This window comes from Papio anubis, chromosome 18 (genome assembly GCF_008728515.1).
Source record: "Papio anubis isolate 15944 chromosome 18, Panubis1.0, whole genome shotgun sequence".
NCBI classification, from domain to species: Eukaryota; Metazoa; Chordata; class Mammalia; order Primates; family Cercopithecidae; genus Papio; species Papio anubis.
In genome coordinates this window covers 19,969,966-19,993,249 of record NC_044993.1, presented here as the reverse complement: position 1 = coordinate 19,993,249, position 23,284 = coordinate 19,969,966, and the positions used below count along the sequence as shown (strand labels likewise).

General features: G+C 45.9%; 1 protein-coding gene across 5 annotated transcripts in view; it reads left to right on the top strand.

Annotated features, from left to right (window-relative positions):
• The first annotated feature begins 3,718 nt into the window (after positions 1-3,718).
• WWP2 (WW domain containing E3 ubiquitin protein ligase 2) overlaps positions 3,719-23,284 on the top strand; it is a 181,942-nt gene continuing 162,376 nt past the window's right edge. For 2 of the 5 annotated variants that reach the window (XM_021932115.2, XM_031658129.1), the window contains exon 1: positions 3,719-3,832. The gene's annotated coding sequence lies outside the window, so the exon portion shown is untranslated. Of the gene's footprint in view, positions 3,833-3,993; positions 4,198-11,235; positions 11,432-21,720; positions 21,841-23,284 lie in introns of those variants that run through there. The other 3 variants (XM_031658132.1, XM_031658131.1, XM_031658130.1) reach the window with 3 other exon arrangements.

Genomic DNA, 23,284 nt, shown 5'->3' with positions numbered 1-23,284 from the left:
TCTGGGCCTCTGGGAACCAGGAAGAGCAGCCACGACTTGGCTGCGCCTCCTGGCGGCCGCGCCAGCACCTCCCGGCTTTACCCGCGCGCATGTGCAGCGACACCGCCCACACACTCAGCGACGTGTGGGCGGGGTCAAACCTTGGGGGACACCTGGGAAATCCGCTTCAGCATCTAGAGCTTAGCGCCTTCTTTACCTTTGAAGATAAAACCTGCCAGGTGTAGTGGTGCGCGCCTAGAGTCCCAGCTATTAAGAAGGCTGAGGCGAAAGGATCGCCTGAGCCCAGGAATGCGAGACCAGCCTGGGCAACATAGCGAGACCCTCATCTCTTCAATAAATAAATAAATGTAAAACCTGTATATATTCCTATGGTTAAAAGTCAATCAACACAGATTACCTAATTTCGTTATCACAGCACGCCTATGAGATAGACACTGTTTTATTTTTTGTTTTGTTTTATTTTTTGAGACGGAGTCTTGCTCCGTTGCCCAGGTTGGAGTGCAGTGGCGCCATCTCTGCTCACTGCAAGCTCCGCTTCCCAGTTTCACAACATTCTCTTGCCTTGGCCTCCCGAGTAGCTAGGACTACAGGCGACCGACACCACACCCGGCTTTTTTTGTATTTTTAGTAGAGACGGGGTTTCACCGTATTAGCCAGGATGGTCTCCATCTCCTCACCTCGTGATCCGCCCGCCTTGGCCTCCCAAAGTGCTGGGATTACAGGCGTGAGCCACTGTGCCTGGTTCAACCTTCCTCACCACTCAGTCTCTTCATCATCTAGAACGTGCCTGTGCTACCTGCCCTAACAGAGTATGGCTGGAGGCTACTTCTCATTTTCTAGTTTATCATATCAATTTTTTTTTGGGGGGGGGGACAGAGTCTCACCCTGTCATCCAGGCTGGAGTCCAGTGCGCAATCTTGGCTCACTGCAACCTCCGCCTCCCAGGTTCATGCGATTCTCAAGCCTCAGGCTCCCCCTGAGCTGGAACTACAGGCGTGCGCCACCATGCCCGGCTAATATTTGTCTTTTTTGTAGAGATGGGGTTTCACCATGTTGCCCAGTCTGATCTCGAGCCCCTGACAGTCTGATCCGCCCTCCTTGGCCTCTCAAAGTGCTGGGATTACAGGTGCCAGCCACTACGCCCTGCTAGCTTTTACTCTTAATGCACAGTGCCTGCTCTTTGCCTGTCCCTTCTCCCCTTTGGTGAACACTTATTCAGATGCTACTAAGTCTTTTCTGCAGGGTTGTTTAAAAAAAGCAACCAAGATAAAAGATGAAGTATGAAAGAAGAAAACAAACCAAAACCAACAAATGCTAGTAGGTCAAGGAAATAGTCTCTAATTTATCTAGAACAGAATTAGTAAAACTGCCATCAATGGAACTAGAGAAGTTTTAGTTATAGTTTTTTTTTTTTTTTTTTTTTGAGACGGAGTCTAGCTCTGTCGCCCAGGCTGGAGTGCAGTGGCCAGATCTCAGCTCACTGCAAGCTCCGCCTCCCGGGTTCCCGCCATTCTCCTGCCTCAGCCTCCCGAGTAGCTGGGACTACAAGTGCCCACCACCTCGCCCGGCTAGTTTTTTGTATTTTTTAGTAGAGACGGGGTTTCATCGGGTTAGCCAGGATGGTCTCGACCTCCTGACCTCGTGATCCGCCCGCCTCGGCCTCCCAAAGTGCTGGATAACAGGCTTCAGCCACCCTAGTTATAGTAGTTTTATAAATGAGACTAATACAGGGTTTAATGTACAAAGACAGGACTGTATCTCCTTGAAAGTTAATCTCTTGGATTTGGAGTGGTACTAGAAAAAGTAGAGACTAAGTGTCCAACCTATTTATTTATTTACTGTCGCCCAGGCTGGAGTGCAATGGTGCAATCTCGGCTCACTGCAACCTCCACCTCCTGGGTTTAAGCGATTCTCCTGCCTCAGGTTCCGGAGTACCTGGGATTACCCACACCGGCCACCATGCCCGGCGAATTTTTTTTTTTTTTTTTTTTTGTGGTTTTCGTAGAGATGGGGTTTCACCAAGTTGGCCAGGTGGGTTTCGAACTGCTGACCTCAGGTAATCCACCTGCCTCTGCCTCCCAAAGTGCTGGGATTACAGGCGTGAGCCTCCATGTCCCACCAGTCAATTTAATTTATATGCTATAGAATCCATACAAATTCGAAGACCCAAAAATAACAGAATAATTAGTACAAGTCTTTGAGGCTAATTATGTCATTAGTATTAATTTTAATCAATGGTGATTAAACTGAGCCTTCATTCAACTTGTCCAGAACATGAGTCAAGAATGTCGATTTAAAATGTTCTTGGAGGCTGGGTGCACTGGCTCACGCCTGTAATCTGAACACTTTGGAAGGCCAAGGTGGGTGGATCACCTGAGGTCAGGAGTTTGAGACCAACCTGGCCAACATGGTGAAACCCCATCTCTACTAAAAATACAAAAATTAGCCAGGCGTGGTGGTGGGTGCCTGTAGTCCCAGCTACTGGGGAGGCTGAGGCAGGAGAATTGCTTGAACCTGGGAGGCAGAGGTTGCAGTGAGCTGAGATCAAGCCACTGCACTCCTGCCTGGGCTACAAGAGTGAAACTCTGTCTCAAATAAATAAATAAATAAATAGTTATTGGGCAGGCACAGCGGCATTCACCTGTAGTCTCAGCAACTTGGGAGGCTGAAGCAAGAAGACTGCTTGAAGCTGGAAGTTCGAGCCCAGCCGAAGCAACCTATCCAGACCCATCTCTTAAAGAAAAATTTCTCTGCCAGGCGTGGTGGTTCATGCCTGTAATCCCAGCACTTTGGGAGGCCAAGGCAGGCGGATCATTTGAAGTCAGGAGTTTGAGACCAGACTGGTCAACATGTGGAAACCCTGTCTCTATGAAAAATGCAAAAGTTATCCAGGCATGGTGATACATGCCTGTAATCCCAGCTACTGGGGAGGATGAGGCAGGAGAATCCCATGAACCGGGAAGGCGGAGGTTGCAGTCAGCTGAGACAGCACCACTGCACTCCAGCCTTGGCGAAAGAGCGAGACTCCATCTCAAAAAAAAAAAAAAAAAAAAAAAAAATGCCTATCATCCATCTACCTACCTACCTACCTACCTACTTACCTGGATTGTAATTCGTTAAGTTGTCTGTGCCCTGTAGATTAAGGGAATGAGATTGGATTAGTGTGGAGGGGGGTTTTATGGATCCAAGCAGGAGTTTTTAAGCTTTTGTACTTTTACGTCAAAAGGCTGAGATGTTTGTGGTCCTGGATCTTAGAGCAGTGCCTGCACATAATAGGCATAAGGTTGCCAGGAAATAGAAATACAGATACTCAATTCAATTTGATCTTCAGATAATCAACAAATACTTTTTTAGTATACATATATCCCATTCTGTACTTGGGACATACATATTACACTGCTGTTTATCTGAAATTCAAATTTAAGTGGGTGTCCTGTACTTTATCTGGCAACCCTACTAAAGAGCTCAATTAAGTATTTGTTGACTTAATAGACTGAAGGTCTCGTTTCTCCTGTAAAATGGGGCTAGTACCAGCCCCTGCCTCCATAAGGTTGATGGGCAGAGTAAATGGCACTCAGTGAGTCCTCAATTTATTTGACTGACCGGGACCATCCGGTGAGCAGAAAGCCCTTCCACTTTCAAATGCAAAGACGCTAAAAATGCCTCCTCGAGGCCATAAGTGCCCAGGCCAGGCCTAGGTTGCCCGCACCTGCGAGCCTGGCCAGCCTCTTCCGGGTCAGGTGACCGCGCGCGGTCGTGACCCGGCCCGAGTGCGGGCGGTGGAAGGCGGAAGTAGGAGAGGAGTTGGGCGCCGCTTCTGTGGCCACGGCAGGTAGCTAGCGCCGGCAGGAGGCGCAGCAGGCTGACTGCCTGCCAGGAGCGGGCCAGGGAGCGGCGGGCAGGGTGGGCCGGGGCGGCGCAGCTGGGCCTTGAGGGGGCGGCGGCTTCCTGTGGGAGGGGCCTGGTGCGGCGGTTCCGGCCTCCGAGGAGGGGTGTCCCGGCTCCCGCCCGAGCGGGGTGGGCGCGCCGCGGCCCGCGCGGGGGCTGCTCCCAGATGGGCGCCCGGGCAGCCAAGGGTGCAGCTGGAACGAGTCCTCCCGGAAGGGGAGAGGAGCTTAGGTGCCAAGGCATGGAGAGGAGCGATCTTTGTGGAGGGATCGGGACCAGGGGAAGGGGCGACTTGGAACTGAGCTGGAAGTGGGTACCTGAGAATGGGTTTATGGTGTGGAGCCAGAGGGAAGATGATGCTGCCTGGACCCCCTCTGAGAGTCTCTCCCTTCCTTACTCTTTGGAAATGATTGTTGCCGAGACTTTGATGACGGTCCCATTCAGTTTTTAAACTTCAGGAGGGATCACAGAATCTTGGTCGCTTGCTTTCCTCGCGCCCACTTAGTCCTGCGTGGGTAGGGTTTCCACTTCTTGGGAGCCTAGCCCTTCGGCTCATTTTTCTTTGAGATTTTCCCTGAACAGGCCATCATCGAGGCTTTAAAAAACAAAAAAAGAAAATAAATTAAAAAAAGAAGTGTGCGCACTTTGCTCTGCCCATAACATGGCTTTTAGCTTACACTGTTGACCTAGCCCAGCGTTACCTCAGCAACATAGTGACTGCTGAAATCTTGGACAGAGGAGTGTCTACCTAGACTGCTTTATGACTTTTCCTCTTTCTTCCGTTTAAATTATTCAGTTTCCCTTAGCGTGTGACTGCTTATCTTGATGAACTGTAACTAGGTAGGGTGACTGAGAGGTCTGTGTTATGTTCCTTAGAACTGTGACCTGGATCATGATTTTGAGATTGAATACTTGTGTTAAAGCCTGTTCATCCTCCTGTTTCTCATGTTTACTAAAATTTGCAGAAGCGAAGGGAGTTTCATGACTGCAGTGTAACTGGAACGAATGTTCAAACTGGACATTCACAGCAGCCAGCGTCGTTTTGGGTTACAAGTAGGAAAAAGTACTTTCCTAATGTATTATGAGTTCAAGTTTTTGGAGTTATTTGACAAAAATTTAAAAATTAGTTTTTGTAGCAGCTTCTATGAGTGAGGTTGGGAAGGTGTTATTCTCATTTCACAAGGAACAAACAGACTTAAGAGAGACGATTTGATTTTTTAAAACAATTTATTGGTGTTTCTTGTTTGCTGGCCTCTTTTCTTCCTGCTAGATTGCAAATCCTTCAAGGGCAGATTTCATATTTTCTTTGGCTCCTAGCCTAGTGCCTGGTATGTTGTGGGCACTTGATAAATATTTGGTGAATAAATGCATTTCTAAAAGTCACACTGGCATAAGTGGTGATAAGGGGTTTGAACCCAAGTCTTCTACTCTTTCTCTTGTCAGACAAGCTTGTGATTATCTGTGTTACTGGTCCATATGAAAATAGGCTCGAGAGAAAGACTTGGATTGGCTTCTCAGTCTCTTTCACTTCATGATTACTTTCGCATTTGCAAAGAGCATATACCAACATCTCACTTAACCTTCCCTGTGAAATTGGGGTGGTCAGTATTGTCCCTGTATCACAGATGAAGAGACTGAGGCTTAGTGAAGTCTTTTTTTTTTTTTTTTTTTGAGACGGAGTCTCGCTCTGTCACCCAGGCTGGAGTGCAGTGGCCGGATCTCTGCTCGCTGCAAGCTCCGCCTCCCGGGTTTACGCCATTCTCCTGGCTCAGCCTCCCGAGTAGCTGGGACTACAGGCGCTCGCCACCTCACCCGGCTAGTTTTTTGTACTTTTTAGTAGAGACGGGGTTTCACCGTGTTAGCCAGGATGGTCTCGATCTCCTGACCTTGTGATCCGCCCGTCTCGGCCTCCCAAAGTGCTAGGATTACAGGCTTGAGCCACCGCGCCCGGCCGTGAAGTCTTTACTTTAGATCCCAGAGCTAGTAAATGAGTAGGCACTCAAGCCCAGGCCCTTAATCCTTAGACCCATTCTTTTTCATTTATTGACACAATAGAAAAATTTATTTTTATTTTATTTGGAGACAGGGTCTCACTCTGTTGCCCAGGCTGGAGTGCAGTGGCACGATCACTGCTCACTGTAACCTTGACCTGCCTGGGCTCGGGTGATCCTCCCATGTCAGCCTCCCAAACAGCTGGGGCAACAGGTGGGTGTCACCTCGCCTGGCTAATTTTTGTAGAGACAAGGGTTTTGCTATGTTGCCCAGGCTGTTTTCAAACTCCTGGGCTCAAGCAGTCCTCCCACCTCGGCCTCTCAAAGTGTTGCAATTACAGACGTAAGCCACCATGCCCAACTGAAAGTTTTACATAATTTTTCAGGAATAAAAAGTGTGACATTTAAAGGAAAAAGATCACACAGAAAAAGTTGTGAATGTAGAATGTGAGTAAATGAAGTTTAGAAAATGCTGTACTCTACCATAGCTTCCTCTTCCTGGGAAAACATTCTTTCTTTCAATGAATATTTATAAGTACCCCCTGTGTCTTTGCTAAGCATTGTTGTACAGTTCAGTATGGTGTACACTAGCCACATGGGGCTGTTGAGCACAGCAGCTATGCCGTGAGCATAAAATACATTCTGGATTTTGAAGACTTAGCATGAAGAAAAAGTAAAATGTCTCACTGATACCTTTTATGTTGTAGTAAATGATCATATAATATGTGTAAACATGTATGGTAACATTTTGGATTTATCGGGTTAAATACAACATAATTATAAATAGTTGGTTGGACATGGTGGCTCATGCCTATAATTCCAGCACTTCGGGAGGCCAAGGTGGATGGATTTCTTGAGCCCAGGAACTTGGGACAAGCCTGGGCAACATGGCGAAACCCTGTCTCTACAAAAAATACAAAAATTAGCCAGGTGCAGTGGCGCCCGCCTGGCTACTCAGGAGGCTGAGGTGGGAGGATCACCCAAGCCTGGGGAGGTGGAGGCTGCAGTGAGTTGTGATCGTGCCACTCACTGTACTCTAGCCTAGGTGACAGAGTGAGACCCTGTCTCAAAAAAAGAAAAAGAAAAAAAGTTTCACCTTTTTGTCTTTTTCCCCCACTTAACCTTGACTTGACACCAATACTTTTTTCTTTTTAAAATGTGTTTCCTAGAAAAATAAAAAATTATAAATGTGGCTTGCACTTGTGGCTCCCATCTTATTTCTATTGGACAAACCTGTTCTGAATGCCAGAAATATAGCAGTACAAGAAAGGCAAGGATCCCCACCCTTGCGGATCTTCAATTTGATTAGAGAAGGCCACATTGATAACTAAGTAGAATATGTATTACGTTGTAATAAAGCAGGGAAGAGGGATGTAGGTTGCAGTTTAAATAGGATCCTGGCCAGGTGCGGTGGCTCATGTCTGTCATCCCAGCACTTTTGGAGGCTGAGGCGGGCGGATCACTTGAGGTCAGGATTTCAAGACCAGCCTCAACAACATGGTGAAACCCCATCCCTACCCAAAATACAAAAATTAGCTGGGCTTGATGGCACATGCCTGTAATTCCAGCTACTCGGGAGGCTGAGGCACGAGAATTGCTTGAACTCGGGAGGTGGAGGTTGCAGTGAACCAAGATCGCGCCACTGCACTCCAGGCTGGGTGACAAAGCGAGACTCCGTCTTGCTTTTGTAGAGATGGGGAGTGGAGGGGAGGGGGTCTCACTGTTGCCCAGGCTGGTCTTCAACACTTGGCCTCAAGCCATCCTCCTGCCTTGGCCTCCCAAAGTGCTGAGATTACAGACGTGAACCATTGCACCTGGCTCAGTCTCTTAACTCTAAATACTATCCACATGCTAACAGCTTCCATATGTGTATGTCTAGCCTGGGCCTGTCTCCAGACTTCTAGATCCAATTGCCCACAATATCTTCATGTGGATTCCTATCAGACATTTTATAATCAACATCAACAAAATTGAGCCCCAACCCTGCCCGTCATCTAGCCTTCCCCATCTCAGTGAATGACAACTCCATTCCTCCAGTTGTTCAAGCCAAAGACCTTGGAGTCACCCTTGACTCGTCTCTTCCTCTCACACCCCACATCGAACTCAGCTCGTCCACAAAGCCTACTGGCTGTACTTCAGAGTACACGCTGGATGCATCTTTCCCCTGGATGATGGCAACAGCCTCCTAACTTGTCTCCCTCTTCCACCCTGGCTGGCCTTCACTTTCTCCACACAGGACCCGGGCAAGTCTGTTAAAAGGCAGGATGGATCCTGTCCACTCCACTGCCCAACTCAAACCCTCCAATTGTCCCAGCTTAACTGGAGTGAAAACCAATACCCTACAGTGGCCCGCAAGCCTTCCATGACCTGATCTCTCCTCCCACACCCACCACCATCCCGACCTCCTCTCTCCACTCCTGCTCACTCAATCCCCTCCAGCCACACTGGCCTCCTGACGGGTCCCAAAACCTGCCAGGGGTGCTCCTTCTTTGGGGCTTTCGAACTCTGCCTGGACCCCTTTGCCCCCATTCAGCCACACGTCCCCTTCCTTCCCTCACCTCCTCAGATCTTTACTCAGCCATCACCTTCAGAGAGAGGCTTTTCTAGAGATCCTCTATTTATTTTATTTTATTATTTTTGGAGTCTTGTTCTGTTGCCCAGGCTGGAGTGCAGTGGTACGATCTTGGCTCACTGCAACTTTCGCCTCCCAGGTTCAAGTGACTCTCTTGCCTCAGCCTCCCGAGTAGCTGGGATCACAGGCATCCACCACTATGTCCAACTAATTTTTGTATTTATTAGAGATGGGGTTTCACCAGGTTGGCCAGGCTAGCCTCAAAATCCTGACCTCAAGTGATCTGCCTGCCTCGGCTTCCCAAAGTGCTGGAATAGTGTTTTTGTTTTTTTTTTTAAATCTTTCTGAAAACCACAAGCTAATGGGTTTCTTTTTTCTTAAGGAGGCTACTCTTCCAACTGTGCATCTTTGTAGCACCCCTGAAATCAATTTGAGTGCCAATTTCTGTAATTAGTCTGGCTTCCTGGGTTGGCATCCAGTTTAGAGGCCTCCAGGATGGATGGATAATGGGCTTTTTATGTTTAAAATATGTATTGGTTTTTTCAAACATGTATTGAATGCATGTTGTCAGGCATCCCACCATTTTATACATTTAACCTTGTTGAGGTGAAGTGACCCTCACGAGGTCAGGTAGCTAAGAAATGAAAGAGATAGCCATTTGAATCTTGGTCTTCAGAGTCCAGATCTGGTCCTTCTACCACTTACCATTAGTAAGATGCGTGGAATGGCTATAAGAACATAAACTCCCATTGGCATCAAATCAGTGAGTTGCTTTTGAGCGACTTTGAGTCCCTTAGGACTATTATGTGTCACAGGCAGAAAGGGAATTTATCAGGTAAAGAAAGGCAGATTTATTAAAGTATGAAAACACGTTGCAAGAAAGCAATGGGCAGCACAGCAGCGAAGGGACTGTCTGCAAAGAGGCAGGGGATGGAGGGAAGTTTTACAGGGTGGTGCTGGAGGGGACTATGTGGGGATCGATGTGTCTGAGGGCTGTTTGTGATTAATCATTTCTCAGAACAACTGTCCATGGTTTTCCCCCACCTGGGGCCCCTTCCTCTTTGCTGTTTACTTATCTTATTAGGACTCCACATTATAGACCCTGAAATTTCTTTTTTTTGTTTGTTTTGTTTTTGAGACAAGGTCTCATTCTGTCACCCAGGCTGAAGTACAGTGGCATGATCATGGCCCACTGCAGCCTCAACCTTTTGAGCTCAAGTGATCCTCCCATCTTAGCCTTCCAAGTAGCTGAGACTGTAGGTATGTGCCACCACGCCTAGCTAATTTTTAAATTTTTTGTAGAGATGGGATCCCACTATGTTTCTCAGACTGGTCTTGACCTCCTGGGCTCAAGTGATCCTCCTGCCTCAGCCTCCCAAAGTGTTTGGGATTACTGGTGTGAGCCACCATACCTGGCTAGGGCTCTGGAATTTCTGAGAGATGGGAACAAAAGGGAAGATGTTTCCCCCTGGATGATGTGACAGGTTAGATTCTAACCAAAATCTTTTTAGGAGGTTGCGGTTCCCTGTTTTTCACCCCACCGCAGTTTATAGCAAATATTCAGTGATTTAAATCATTACTACTAATAATAAGTATTAGGAAAATACCAGCCGGGCATGGTGGCTCACGCCTATAGTCCCAGTACTTTGGGAGGCCGAGGTGGGTGGATCACCTGAAGTCAGGAGTTTGAGACTAGCCTGGTCAACATGATGAAACCCTGTCTCTACTAAAAATACAAAAAATTAGCCAGGTGTGGTGGCAGACAGCTGTAATCCCAGTTACTTGGGAGCCTGAGGCAGGAGAATCGCTTGAACCCAGGAGGCAGAGGTTGCAGTGAGCCAAGATTGCATCACTGCCCTCCAGCCTGGGCAATGAGAGTGAAACTCCATCTCAAAAATAATTAAATAAATAAAAAAATAACAAGTACCAAGACATGGCAGTCCTGACCTAGGAGCCGTCCTCTTCCTCCAGTCACCCATGCCTTTTGCTTCTTGTTTTGTCTTCAGATCTGCCTTCCACTTGGCCTCTTTTATTCTTAGCTTATAATTCCACGGGGCTTCCAATAGTGTACCTCCCTGCTCCCTCCCATTTTCTCTTTTTCCGTGCTTAGTCTTTGTAAGGATGTCATTTGGCAAAGTTGATTCTGTTTGATTGTTTTTCAATATGGGCCTTTGGAGAATGGAAGGTAGTAACTCAATGCTGGGCAGAGGAAGGAGGCCAAGAAAGAAGCATTAGTGTTGGCGTAGCATGAGCCTGTGAAGAGAATGAGAATCTTTTGGACAGAGCTTTTCCTTGTATATCTTTCAAGAAATGGGTACAGGCCGGGCACAGTGGCTCACACCTGTAATCCCAGCACTTTGGGAGGCCGAGGCGGATAGATCATGAGGGCAGGAGATCGAGACCATCCTGGCTAATGTGGTGAAACCCATCTCTACTAAAAATACTAAAAACTAGCCGGGCATGGTGGCGGGCGCCTGTAATCCTGCTACTTGGAAGGATGAGGCAAGAGAATCTCTTGAACCCAGGAGGTGGAGGTTTGCAGTGAGCCGAGATCACACCACTGTACTCCAGCCTGGGCGACAGAGCGGGACTCCATCTCAAAAAAAAAAAAAAAAAAAAAAAAAAGAAGCTCTGACTGTTTCTACAAGAGCTGGTTAATTAGAAATAAAATCTTTGTGAACCCATGGATTATATTGAAAAAATTTTTTTTTAAACAAGAAATAAAATCTTGATACTAGTGAGTAATTTCTGCTTTTCCCTGGCTCCTTCTACACAGGTCTTTTCATCTCAAGATCAATGTTCATTGGTTTCTTGACTCAAAGCTGGGTGAAGAATTTTAGGAATTGAGGTGCTTATAATGCCAGAGCCTAGAATTTCAGGACCGAGAAGGGGTTTCGTTTGGAGTTGATATTTGAAGAGCTCTTACTCTGTGTCCTCTGCTTTACCTGAACTCGTGTAGTCAGTACAATAATCTTAGAAAGTAAGTACTATTATTATTGGGTTCATTTCACAGATGAGAAAACTGAGATTTAGAGAGGGTAGGTATGATTTTGTGAAATATATATTTAGTCTTCCTCCCCTTTCCTGACCTATAACTCCTAAAATCCTTGAAATCTCCCAAGTGATCAGTGTCTTTTTTTTTTTTTTTTTTTTTTTTTTTGAGATAGAATCTTGATGTGTCACCCAGGCTAGAGTGCAGTAGCGTAATCTTGGCTCACTGCAGCCTCTGCCTCCCGGGTTGAAGCGATTCTCATGTCTCAGCCTCCCGAGTAGCTGGGGCTACAGGCACATGCCACCACACCCAGCTAATTTTTGTATTTTTAGTAGAGATGGGATTCCGCCATGTTGCCCAGGCTGGTCTCGAACTCCTGAGCTCAGGTGATCCACGCGCCTCGACCTCCCAAAGTGCTGGGATTACAGGTGTGAGCCACTGCACCTGGCCAGTGTCTTTTTGTGTGCTAATAATTGACCTTTGGTTGGGGACTCCTGGATAGTCTCAGGATGAGGGGGCCGGTGGCCAGGGAAGCCAGCCTTGTCGTTAGAGTGTTGGAACTTTTAGTCCTACACCCAGCCTCTGGGACAGGGAGAGGAACTGAAGGTTGACTTGATCTCCAGTGGCCAGTGACTTAATTGATCATGCCTGCGTAATGAAACTTCCATAAAATCCCTGAAGGACTGGGTTTGGGGAGCTTCTGGATGGCTGAACGCCTGGAGTTTCTCGGAGGATGGCGTCCCCAGGGAGGGCTTGGAGGCTCTGCACCCCTTTTCACATGCCTCACCCTAGCACCTCTTCATTTGTATCCTTCGTAATATCCTTTATAATAAATCAGTAAATACAAATAAAGTGTGTCCTTGAGTCCTGTGAGCCACTCTAGCAAATTTATCCATCCTAAGAACTTTGATTTATAGTGGCTCGGTCGGCAGCACTGGTAAAGCAACCTGGAGCTTGCAATTGACACTGCAAGTCGGGGGCAGTCTTGGGGACTAAACTTGTGGGATCTGATGCTACTTCCAAGTGGACAGTGTAGGAACTGAATTGGAGGACACCAGCTGGTGTCTGCCAGCTGCAGAATTGATTGCTTGCTTGGTGTATGGGGCTTCCGCACATCTGGTGTCAGAAGTATGCTGTGGGGCTGGGCGTGGTGGCTCGTGCCTTGTAATCCCAGCACTTTGGGAGGCAGAGGTAGGAGGATCTCTTGAGCCCAGGAGTTTTAGACCAACCCGGGCAGCATAGTGAGATCCTGTCTCTAAATATTTTTTGAAAAAATCAACGGTAGTATTCTGTGTAGTGAGAGTATAGCAGGAAGAAACTGAGTTTGCTTTTTCCTCTCCATCCTCTCAGTAAGTAACTTGCTCAGGATCACTCAAAGGCAAATGGATGGTTCAGTTTATTAGCCTCCAGAAGATTGACAGGTGTTAAAGGTTGTTGCTGAAGTAGGGTGATAAAAGTGATCAGGTGCTTCAGATATTGCAGGAGCTGCCACGTGCTCAATCTGATGTGTGGTTGTTTTCTCCTGTCAAAAGTTCTTTTTTTTTTTTCTTTTTTGAGACAGAGTCTTGCTCTGTCACGCAGGTTGAAGTGCAGTGGTGCCATCTCCGCTCACTACAAGCTCCATTTCCCGAGTTCATGCCATTCTCATGCCTCAGCCTCCCGAGTAGCTGGGACTACAGGCACACACCACCATGCCCGGCTAATTTTTGTTCTATTTTTTAGTAGAGACAGGGTTTCAGCATGTTAGCCAGGATGGTCTCGATCTCCTGACCTCATGATCCGCCTGCCTCGGCCTCCCAAAGTGCTGGGATTACAGGCGTGAGGCACTGTGCCTGGCCCTGTCAAAAGTTCTTTAAGAATTACTATTATTTTTGTTTTTGAGATGAAATCTCGCTCTGTCCCCCAGGCTGGAGGGCGGTGGTGCTATCTCAGCTCACTGCAACCTCTGCCTCCCGGGTTCAAGCGATTCTCTTGCCTCAGTTCCTGAGTAGCTGGGATTACAGGTGCCTGCCACTATGCCTGACTAATTTTTGTATTTTTAGTAGAGATGGGGTTTCACCATGTTGGCCAGGCTGGTCTCGAAATCCTGACCTCGGGATCCACCCGCCTGGGTCTCCTCAAGTGCTGGGATTACAGGCGTGAGCCTCCGAGCCTGGAGGACTGTAGCTTTGTAGTAAGTTTTGAAATTGGAAAGTGTTAGTCTTCAAACTTTGTTCTTTTTCAAGATTGTTTTGGCATTCTGGGTTCCTTGCATTTCCTTACTTTAGGGTAAGCTTGTCAATTGCTGAAAAACAATTCGGTTTTTCTTTTTGTTTGTTTTTGTATCTGGCTTTGTGGCCAAGGAGTTCCTCAATGGTTGTTGACATTTAGGTGTGAAGTACCCATGGGCTGATCTGCTCTCTGTGCTAGGACCAGTGCAAGTGCAGAAGGTGAGTTGGGCGGGGGAAATTGACCTCTTCAGTTTATAATGTAGACTTTCACTGTCTCCCTGGATCAGTATGGTGCCTTATCCCTATTGTCAGCTGTGCCTGAAGTCTTGAGTTTGGTTTCGCCTATTGAGAAACTAAAAGTCTTTTTATTTATTTATTTATTTTTTTCTGAGACAGAGTCTCGCTCTTGTTGCCCAGGCTGGAGTGCAATGATGTGATCTTAGCTCACCACAACCTCTGTCTCCCGGGTTTAAGCTATTCTCCTGCCTTGGCCTATCCCAAGTAGCTGGGATTACAGGCATGCACCACCACGCCTGGCTAATTTTGTGTTTTTAGTAAAGACAGGGTTTCACCATATTGGTCAGGCTGGTCTTGAACTCCTGAACTCGGGTGATCCGCCCGCCTTGGCCTCCCAAAGTGCTGGACTAAAAGTCTCTGCTTGGGATTAGGAAGGGGCAACTGCTTGGTTGAACTGGGTGGGGAGGGGACTCTGCGACTCTAATCGTTCCCAAGATAGGCTTTTGCGAGTCCTCCTGTTTTTAGCCTCACTTCTACCCTTACTTTCAGAGGTACCTGGTTACCACTGATGCAGGGCAGGTGAGCGCCAAAACTGGGGGGTTAGTCTGGCTAGGTTCTTGGCTTTGCCCTAGAAAGAATTGAAGGACAAGCTGGTAGTAGAAGAAAACAGCTTTATTGAGGCAGCGGAGTTACAGCTCCGTGACTGCTCCTGCAGAGCAGGGCTACTCCATAGGCAGTGTGTCCTGAGTAGCAGCTCAGGGACAATTTTGCTGTTGTATTTATACCCAGTTTTAATTATATGCAAATTAAGGGGTGGGCTATTAGACATTTCTAGAAAAGTGGGGGTAACTTCTGGAGCATTACCATGGCATTGGCACACTGTCGTGGCACTGGTGGGTGTGTCTTTTGGGGAGGTGCTTTTGGTGCCTCTTCCCTGTTTCAGCCAGTCTTCAGTCTGGTGCTGAGCCGAGACCTGCCTCCTGCCTCACCACCAATTATTGACGCTTTCTGGAATTCTTCATTGCCAGTCCACTTTCCTCCTGTTGACCTCTCTTGTGGGCAGCTAAGTTTCAGTTTCGACACATTGGAACCATTTTCCAAAATTTTGCTGCTATTTCTGTTGTTTTTTTTTCCCTTCTTTCTGTGGGTTTTCACCTTTTTGTATTGCTTTCCTGTCATTTTGGTGAAGTTTGAGAAGGGAACAGAGATAAATGTATGTGTAATCTGCTGTGTGTATTGAGAGCTCCTAGAAGGCTAAGGGAAGAACTGGCCTCTGGGAAGACACAAGTGCTGCTACTACTTTGTTTCCTTAGCAACAGTCCTGATTCCTGATGGGGGAGCTCCTTCATTGTATTCTGTTCCTACTGATACACATTGCTCCTTTTTTTTTTTTTTTTGAGATGAGTCTCATGCTGTCGCTCAGGCTGGAGTACAGTGGCGCAATCTTGGCTCACTGCAACCTTTGCCTCCCAGGTTCAAGTGATTCTCCTGCCTCAGCCTCCCGAGTAGCTGGGATTACAGGCACCCACTACCACGCCCAGCTAATTTTTTTATGTTTAGTAAAGATTGGGTTTCACTGTGTTGGCCAGGCTGATCTCGAACTCCTGACCTCAAGTGATCCACCCACTTCGGCTTCCCAAAGCGCTAGGATTACAGGCATGAGCCACCATGCCTGGCCTCCTTTTTAAATTTATTTTTTATTTTTATTTATTTATTTTTTTAAACAGGGTCTTCCTCTGTTGCTCAGGCTGGAGTGCAGTGGAGTGATTATAGCTCACTGCAGCCTCGACCTCCTGGGTTCCGGTGATTTCCCACCTCAGCCTCCCGAGTAGCTGGAACTACAGGCACGCACCACCATGTCTGACTAATTTTTTGTAGAAATGGGGTTTCTCCGTGTTGTCTAGACTGGTCTCGAATTCCTGGGCTCAAGCAGTCTGCCCATAGCCTCCCAAAGTGCTGGGATTACAGGCATGAGCCACTATACCCAGCTGCCCCAGTTTTTCATTTGCACAATTTTCTATGCAAATTTTTTGCATCTTTTTAGTTCAGCCAAATTAGCTGAGGTCTAAAGTACTCCTTTTAGTGCAGTCACATTAGTTGAGGTTTTTCAACAAATTCATTAACACTAAACCAGTGGTCCTCAACTCAGCTTCATATTAGGATCACTTGGGGAATTTTTAAATAACACACCTGTCCCTGGCCTACCCCAGACCAATTAGATGGGAACCTTTGAGGGTAGGGTTTGGTGGTCAGTGTTGTTTTTTTTAATGCCCCCCAGATAATTCAGATGTCTAGGAAGGATGGAGAACCACTGCTCCAAGGCATCTGATCCTTCATTAAGGATAATTTAACCTAACTCTACACATTCAATTGCATCTGTTATCTTATTGTTATCCTCTCCATCTTACGTTTCCTGCCAACATTGACCCCTTTCCCTCCTTATATTCCCCAGATATGCTGTCATCTCAACAGCATTTGCTTATACCTTTTTTTTTTTTTTTTGAGACAGGGTCTTGCTCTGTCACCTATGCTGGAGTGCAGTGGCGTGATCATAGCTCACTGCAGCCTCGACCTCCCAGGCTCAAGCGATCCTCCCACCTCAGCCTCCCAAGTAACTGTGACTACAGGCATGTGCCACCATGACTAATTTTTGTGGTTTTTGTTGAGACGAGGTTTTGCCATATTCAGGCTGGTCTCGAACTCCTGGACTCAAGTGATCCACCTCCCTTGGCCTCCTAAGGTGCTGGGATTACGTGCGTGAGCCACCGCAGCTGGCCATCGTACCCTTTTATCTACCTGAATGTTCTGCAGATACTCGCAGTTTCTTCCTTCAGCTTCTTCAGATCTTTGCTCAGATGTCACCTTCGCAGTGAGACCTTCCTGTTCATGCCTTTTCAATTTCTATTTTGGCCGGGTGCCGTGGCTTACACCTATAATCCCATCACTTTGGGAGGCTAAGGCAGGAGGATTGCTTGAGCCCAGGAGTTCAAGACCAGCCTGGCCAACTTGGTAAAATCCTGTCTCTACTAAAAATACCAAAACGAGCCGGACATGGTGGCATGTGCCTGTAACCCTAGCTACTCAGGAGGCTGAGGCATGAGAATCACTTGAATCCAGGAGGTGGAGGTTGCAGTGAGCTGAGATCACGCCACAGCACTCCAGCCTGGGCGACAGAGCAAGACTTTGTCTCAAAAACAAAAAAAACCAAAAAAAAAACCAGTGAAAAGCATGCAAATTTATTTAATATAAATTTACATGACACGAGAGGCATTATAAGGAAATTAAGACCTGGAGAAACAGATGATGTTGTGTATTTATGTTTAGGTTTGATGAAGAGTGGACAATCGTGGAGAAATAGGATTGGACAAAAGGGGTATGATTGACTGGTAATACACTGGGGGAAATTTAACAAGTCCTATTTGTTCAGATTCTTTTCTGTGTCCTATTGTCTTCAGAGATAAGGATATTCCTTTCCTTGGGGTATAAGGAGGGCATCTCTCGAAGGAGGGTCATATGACCTGTTTCAGGGGAAGGTCAGAAAATCTTTCATAGGCTTTAAGACCTGCTTTAGGGGAGAAGGGTGAGAGGAAGCTGAGAGCGACTTCCTGCTTTTCCTGTTTTCTTAAATGCCAAGGTGTCATGTTTTGGGGTAAGGTATCTTAAACCCCATCAGCCATGTCCTGTCTACTGATGAGCCCATCAAGGCATTCTTCTCTTCTATTACATATAAAATATGTGCGTATATGATACATACATATGTGTGTATATATACATATGTATATATGCACATATTTTATATGTATACATGTACATTTATTTGCTAAAACTTTTTGTGAAATAATGCTTTCCTTAATGTGTGATATACTTTTATATTTTCTTTTCTGTTTTGAAACGGAGTCTTACTCCGTCACCCAGGCTGGAGTGCAGTGGTGCCGTCTTGGCTCACTGCAGCCTCCGCATCTTGTGTTCAAGCAGTTCTCCTGCTTCAGCCTCCTTAGTAAGTGGGATTACAGGCATCCGCCACCACTCCTGACCTCAAGCAATCCACCCACCTCAGCCTCCCAAAGTGCTGGGATTACAGGTGTGAGCCACCACGCTCGGCCTATATTTTCTTTTAAAAAAATCTTTTTATTTATTTTACTTTGGTATACAACTTTTATATTTTCTACCCTATTTGTTTATGTTTTATTTTTAAAGTGCTTGTCAAGATTTATGTAGAGGATGAGTTCAGAGGAAATATGTTAGTTGTATTTCTATTACATATAAATATGTTATTTATATTTTTGAGACCAAATATGGTGGCTCATACTTGTAATCCCATCACTTGGGAAGGCTGAGGTGGGAGGATCGCCTGAGCTCAAGAGTTCCAGATCAGCCTGAACAACATAGGGACCCCCTTCATCTGTACAAAAAATTTAAAAAATTAGGTGAGTCTAGTGGCTGGTGCCTGTAGTCCTAGCCGTTTAGGAGGCTGAGGTGAAAGGATTGCTTGAGCCCAGGAGGTTGAGGCTGAAGTGAGCCATGATTGTGCCACTGTACTCCAGCTTGGGGTGACACCCTGTCTCAAATATATATATATATATACTTTATGTATATATATACTTTATGTATATATATACACACATAGATACACACACACATATATACACACACACACTTATGTTATAAATATATATGTGTGTGTATATATATATATATAATTTTTTTTTTTTTTGAGAAATTTCAGTAGATCTACCAGACTTAGTAAAGGGGAACATTTTGACTTTCCCATCCCCCTCCGAATAAGTCCATTAGTTTCTTCAATAATGAAATACTTTGTTCATCTCGTAACCTTTAGTGATATTTTCAACATTGCCCCCCATTCTCCCTCTTCCTGCCCCAAGCTTATGCTCACTCAGAGTTTTGGAGTGATTAGGGTGCGATTACTTTCCATGGCTATTAGCAGGGGAGAAATTACTTGAGTACATGTACAGAGTCATCTGTATGTGTTGCTGAGACAGAGTGTAAAGTCTGGGCCTCAGGTTTCCCGAGCTTCTTGTAGTGGACAGTGGGGATTTGGATCTAATATGCATTTGGAACCTTGTCTAAGATGGGAAGCAAAAGCTAAGAGGTTGAAAGTACTTTGATGGGGATGGGATCTGTTCCTTTCTATAGTTATGGTTATTTTTCTTGAGACAGAGTCTCACTCTGTCGCCCAGGCTGAAGTATAGTGGCGCGATCTCGGCTCACTGCAACATCCACTTCCTGGGTTCAAGCGATTCTCCTGCCTCAGCCTCCTGAGTAGCTGGGATTATAATTGTACCACCACTCCTGGCTAATTTTTGTGCTTTTCATAGAGACGGGGTCTCACCATGTTGGCCAGGCTGGTCTCAAACTCCTGCCCTCAAGTGATCCGCCTGCCTCCGCCTCCCAAAGTGCTAAAATTACAGGTGTGAGCTATCACACCTGGCTGGTTATTTATTTTTTTGAGGAGTCTCATTCTGTCACCCATGCTGGAGTGCAGTGGTGCAATCTTGGCTCACTGCAAACCTCTACCTCCCGGGTTCAAGCAATTCTCCTGCCTCAGCCTCCCAAGTAGCTGGCATTACAGGTGCCCGCCACCACGCCCGGCTAATTTTTTGTATTTTTAGTAGAGATGGGGTTTTGCCATGTTGGCCAGGCTGGTCTCAAACTTCTGACCTCAGGTGATCCACCCGCCTCGGCCTCCCAAAGTGCTGGGATTATAGGCGTGAGGCACTGCGCCTGGCCCCGGCCAGTTATTTCTCTTCATGCATCAATTGGAAAGGTTTTCTAATTCCAAATGCTTATAGTATATAATGTCAGGGTGGTATCTTGCTAATTAGATCTGGAACTCCAGACGAAGCTCTATAGAATAACATGGATTACTGTTTATTAACAGTGGTCTGCAGTTTTAAAAGACACTGGAGAAAGAAAACATGGTGATGTTAACTACCCTGTTTCTCCTGCCTTCCCAGTTGTCTTTGTTCCTTCTGAGCCTTCTTTAGAATTTATCTGATTGTTTTAGTTTTGCAGCCATGAAGTGTAGATGAAAAAATCTGGTCTTTTTCCTGTTGAACAGGACATGTATGGGCTTCAAGTTTCATTCTTTAAGAGTTAGGACCAAAGGCTCAAAACTGCTACAGTTCAGGAGAATAAGATAGTTTAAAAACTACCATTAGTTGAGTTGCCTTAGGAAAGAAAGAATCCCAATAGAAGTAAAGATTTCTAAAATATTCTTTTATTTTTAAAGTCTATAAATAATAGATTTCCAGCTTTTAGTGCTTTAACCCCTGTTAACTAAAAGCCCCAAGGCTCAATTTATAATTATTTATAATATTTCCTGCATTATTCAAGATACAATCTTTTGCTTCCCCTTAAAATTATTTTTCAATTATGAAAGAGATCAAACATATAAAATGGTTCAGAGATGAAGATAACAGTCATAAAAACCACCATCTGGATTTAATGAATATGAACATTTTACCATATTTGCTCCAGAACTTTTTTCTTTGAAAGATAAAATGTTGCAGATACAGTTGAGGTTCCTTTGGTCTCTTTCCTCACTCCAATTCCCCTGCTCCCTCCTCCCCTACCCTAGAGGGAACTTCTGTTCTGAACTTGGTGTGGTTCCTTCCCGTCGTGCTTTTATACTTTTAAACATTTGTGTGTTCACAACAACAACATATATAGTTGTTTTGTGTAAGCTCAAGTGTATGCTGTAGATATTGTACTAAGGCTGCCACGTGCTTTTTTTTTTCCCCCTCTTGACATTATCGTTTGGGATTTGTACATGTGGATTAAATTCATATATTTCAGGTACTATATACATAGCTTTCCATTTTAGAAATATATCACAATGTATCCATTCCCCCATTGATGGGTATTTAAGTTGTTTATAATTTTTTACCATTACAAATACTGCTATGATGAACATCCTTGAACATGGCCTCTTTTGTGTGTGTTGGAGAATTTCTCCCTCTGCAAATGCCTGGGAGGAGAATCCTGGTGGGTCCAGAATTATGTGTCTTTAACTCTGCCGGAGGTTGTCAGTTACCATCTCATGTGCGCTGCCTCCGCAGGCATGTAAGACTTCTCACCAACACTTATTGTCAGGCTTCTCATCCCTTTCTAATCTGATGGGTAGCAAAGACAGTTGACCTTTTTACTGTTTTGGCAAGACAAATTTAGCCTAAGGGAATCAAAACATCATCTTTTTGTCCTGGTGAAATGGCTCATGCCTGTAATGCCAGCACTTTGGAAGGTGGGGCTGAGAGGATTGCCTGAGGCCAGGAGTTCAAGACTGGCCTGGGCAAGATGGTGAGATCCTATCTCTACAAAAAATAAATACATAAATAAATAAAAAAGGAAAAAAAGTAGCTGGATGTGGTGGCACATGCCTGTAGTTCCAGCTGCTCAGGAGGCTGAGGCGGGAGGATCACTGGAACCCAGGAGGTCAAGGTTGTAGTGAGCTATGATCATGTCACTGCACTCCATCCTGGGCAACAGGGCTAGACCCTGTCTCAAAGAAACAGGTTGGGCCCATGGTAGTGGGTTATCAGAACTTACTAATATTAGTTTCACTAAAGTTTGTATACAACCCCTGAGTGCTAAATTTGGCTTTAAAAAAGGGAAAAAAAAAAACTGAGATGGTTGAACAGTGAGGATGCCTGTGTGGCAGGGTCAGAGCATGGTGAGGGTGGGGGGATACTGGGGAGCAGGAAGTGGGCCGTGAGGTCCGAGAGGTGTGTGGAGATGGGGGGAGGGTATTGCATAGAACATCAAAGGTCATTTGCAGGTTTTTGGCTTTTACTCTGTTTTTGTTTTTCAGACAGGGTCTCACTGTGTCACCCAGGCTGGAGTGCGGTGGCACAATCATCGCTCACTGCAGCCTTGACCTCCTGGGCTCAAACGATCCTCCCAATTCTGCCTCCTGATTACCTGTGACCACAGGCACGTGCCATCACACCCAGCTAATTTTTGTATTTTTTTTGAGAGATGGAATTTGATCATGTTGTCCAGGCTGGCCTTGAACTCCTGAGCACAAGGTGATTCGCCCGCCTTGGCTTCCCGAAGTGCTGGGATTATCGGCATGAGCCACCGCTCCCGCCGCCTTTTACTCTGAGTTAGACAGTGTCTTAATTTCATTTTGTGTTTCCATAATTGGGTAATAGAAATGGGATAATTTATAAAGAGACTAGGTAATTTATAAAGAAAAGAGATTTATTCTTTGTATTTGAGTCTGGGAAGTCCAAGGTGCTGGGCCCACATCCTGGCGAGGGCCTTTGTACTCCACATCCCAAATGGAAGGAAAGGCAGGAGAGCGAGAAAGAAACATGGGGGGCTGAACTTGCTTTTATAACAAACCTGCTCTTGAGATAACGGCCCCAGCCCTGAAGTAGCATCAATCTGCCCTTATGACAATCACCTCTTCAAGGCCCCACCTCTCAACACTGTTAAGATTAAGTTTCCGGAGCCGGGCGTGGTGGCTCACGCCTGTAATCCCAGCTCTTTGGGAGGCTGAGGTGGGCGGATCACCTGAGGTCAGGAATTCGAGACCAGCCTGGCCAACATGGTGAAACCCTGTCTCTACCGAAAATACAAAAATTAGCTGGGCATGGTAGTGGGTGCCTATAATCCCAGCTACTAGGGAGGCTGAGGCGGGAGAATCTCTTGAACCCGGGAAGCAGAGGTTACAGTGAGCTGAGCTGGTGCCACTGTACTCCAGCCTGGGTGACAGAGCGAGACTCCATCTCAAACAAACAAACAAACAAACAAAGGGATGGCATTCAAAGCCTGAGACAGGATGAGGTAACGGAGAAGAGGTAGAACATCGATTGCTTGAGGTTGAGGAGGGGGCAGGAACCAACTGAGAAGGCTCAGGTGGGGCAGGAGGAGGATGAGGTAGGACTGGTGTCCTGAGAGCTGAGGGAAAAGTGGTTAAAGGACGAAAGGGTGATCAGTTGTGTCAGATGCTGCCAATAGGTCAGTCATGTAAGAGGACAGGGAGATTCGCTGTGGGATTTGATAACTTGGAGGTCTCTCTGGAGCTCTTGATAAGAAGAGTTTGGTGTTGTATTCCATTTGCTAAGTACCATTTCAGAGGTTTCCACTGGAAGTTAAACGCTTATTACAGACTAGTCTAGAAAAACTAGCCACTTTAAATCTTTTTGGAAACTGGATATATCACATAAATAAGACAAATTTGTTCGAGTTTGATAAACATCTTGAAGCATGAAATTGTTTGACTTTAGCTGTGGAAAATGTCAAAATCATTGTCACTTAGCTGTAGCTACATTTATTTAAATTTAAATTTAAATTATAAAATAGAGCCAAGGTCTCACTGTGTTGCCCAGGCTGGTCTTGAATTCCTGGGCTCACATGATCCTCTTGCCTC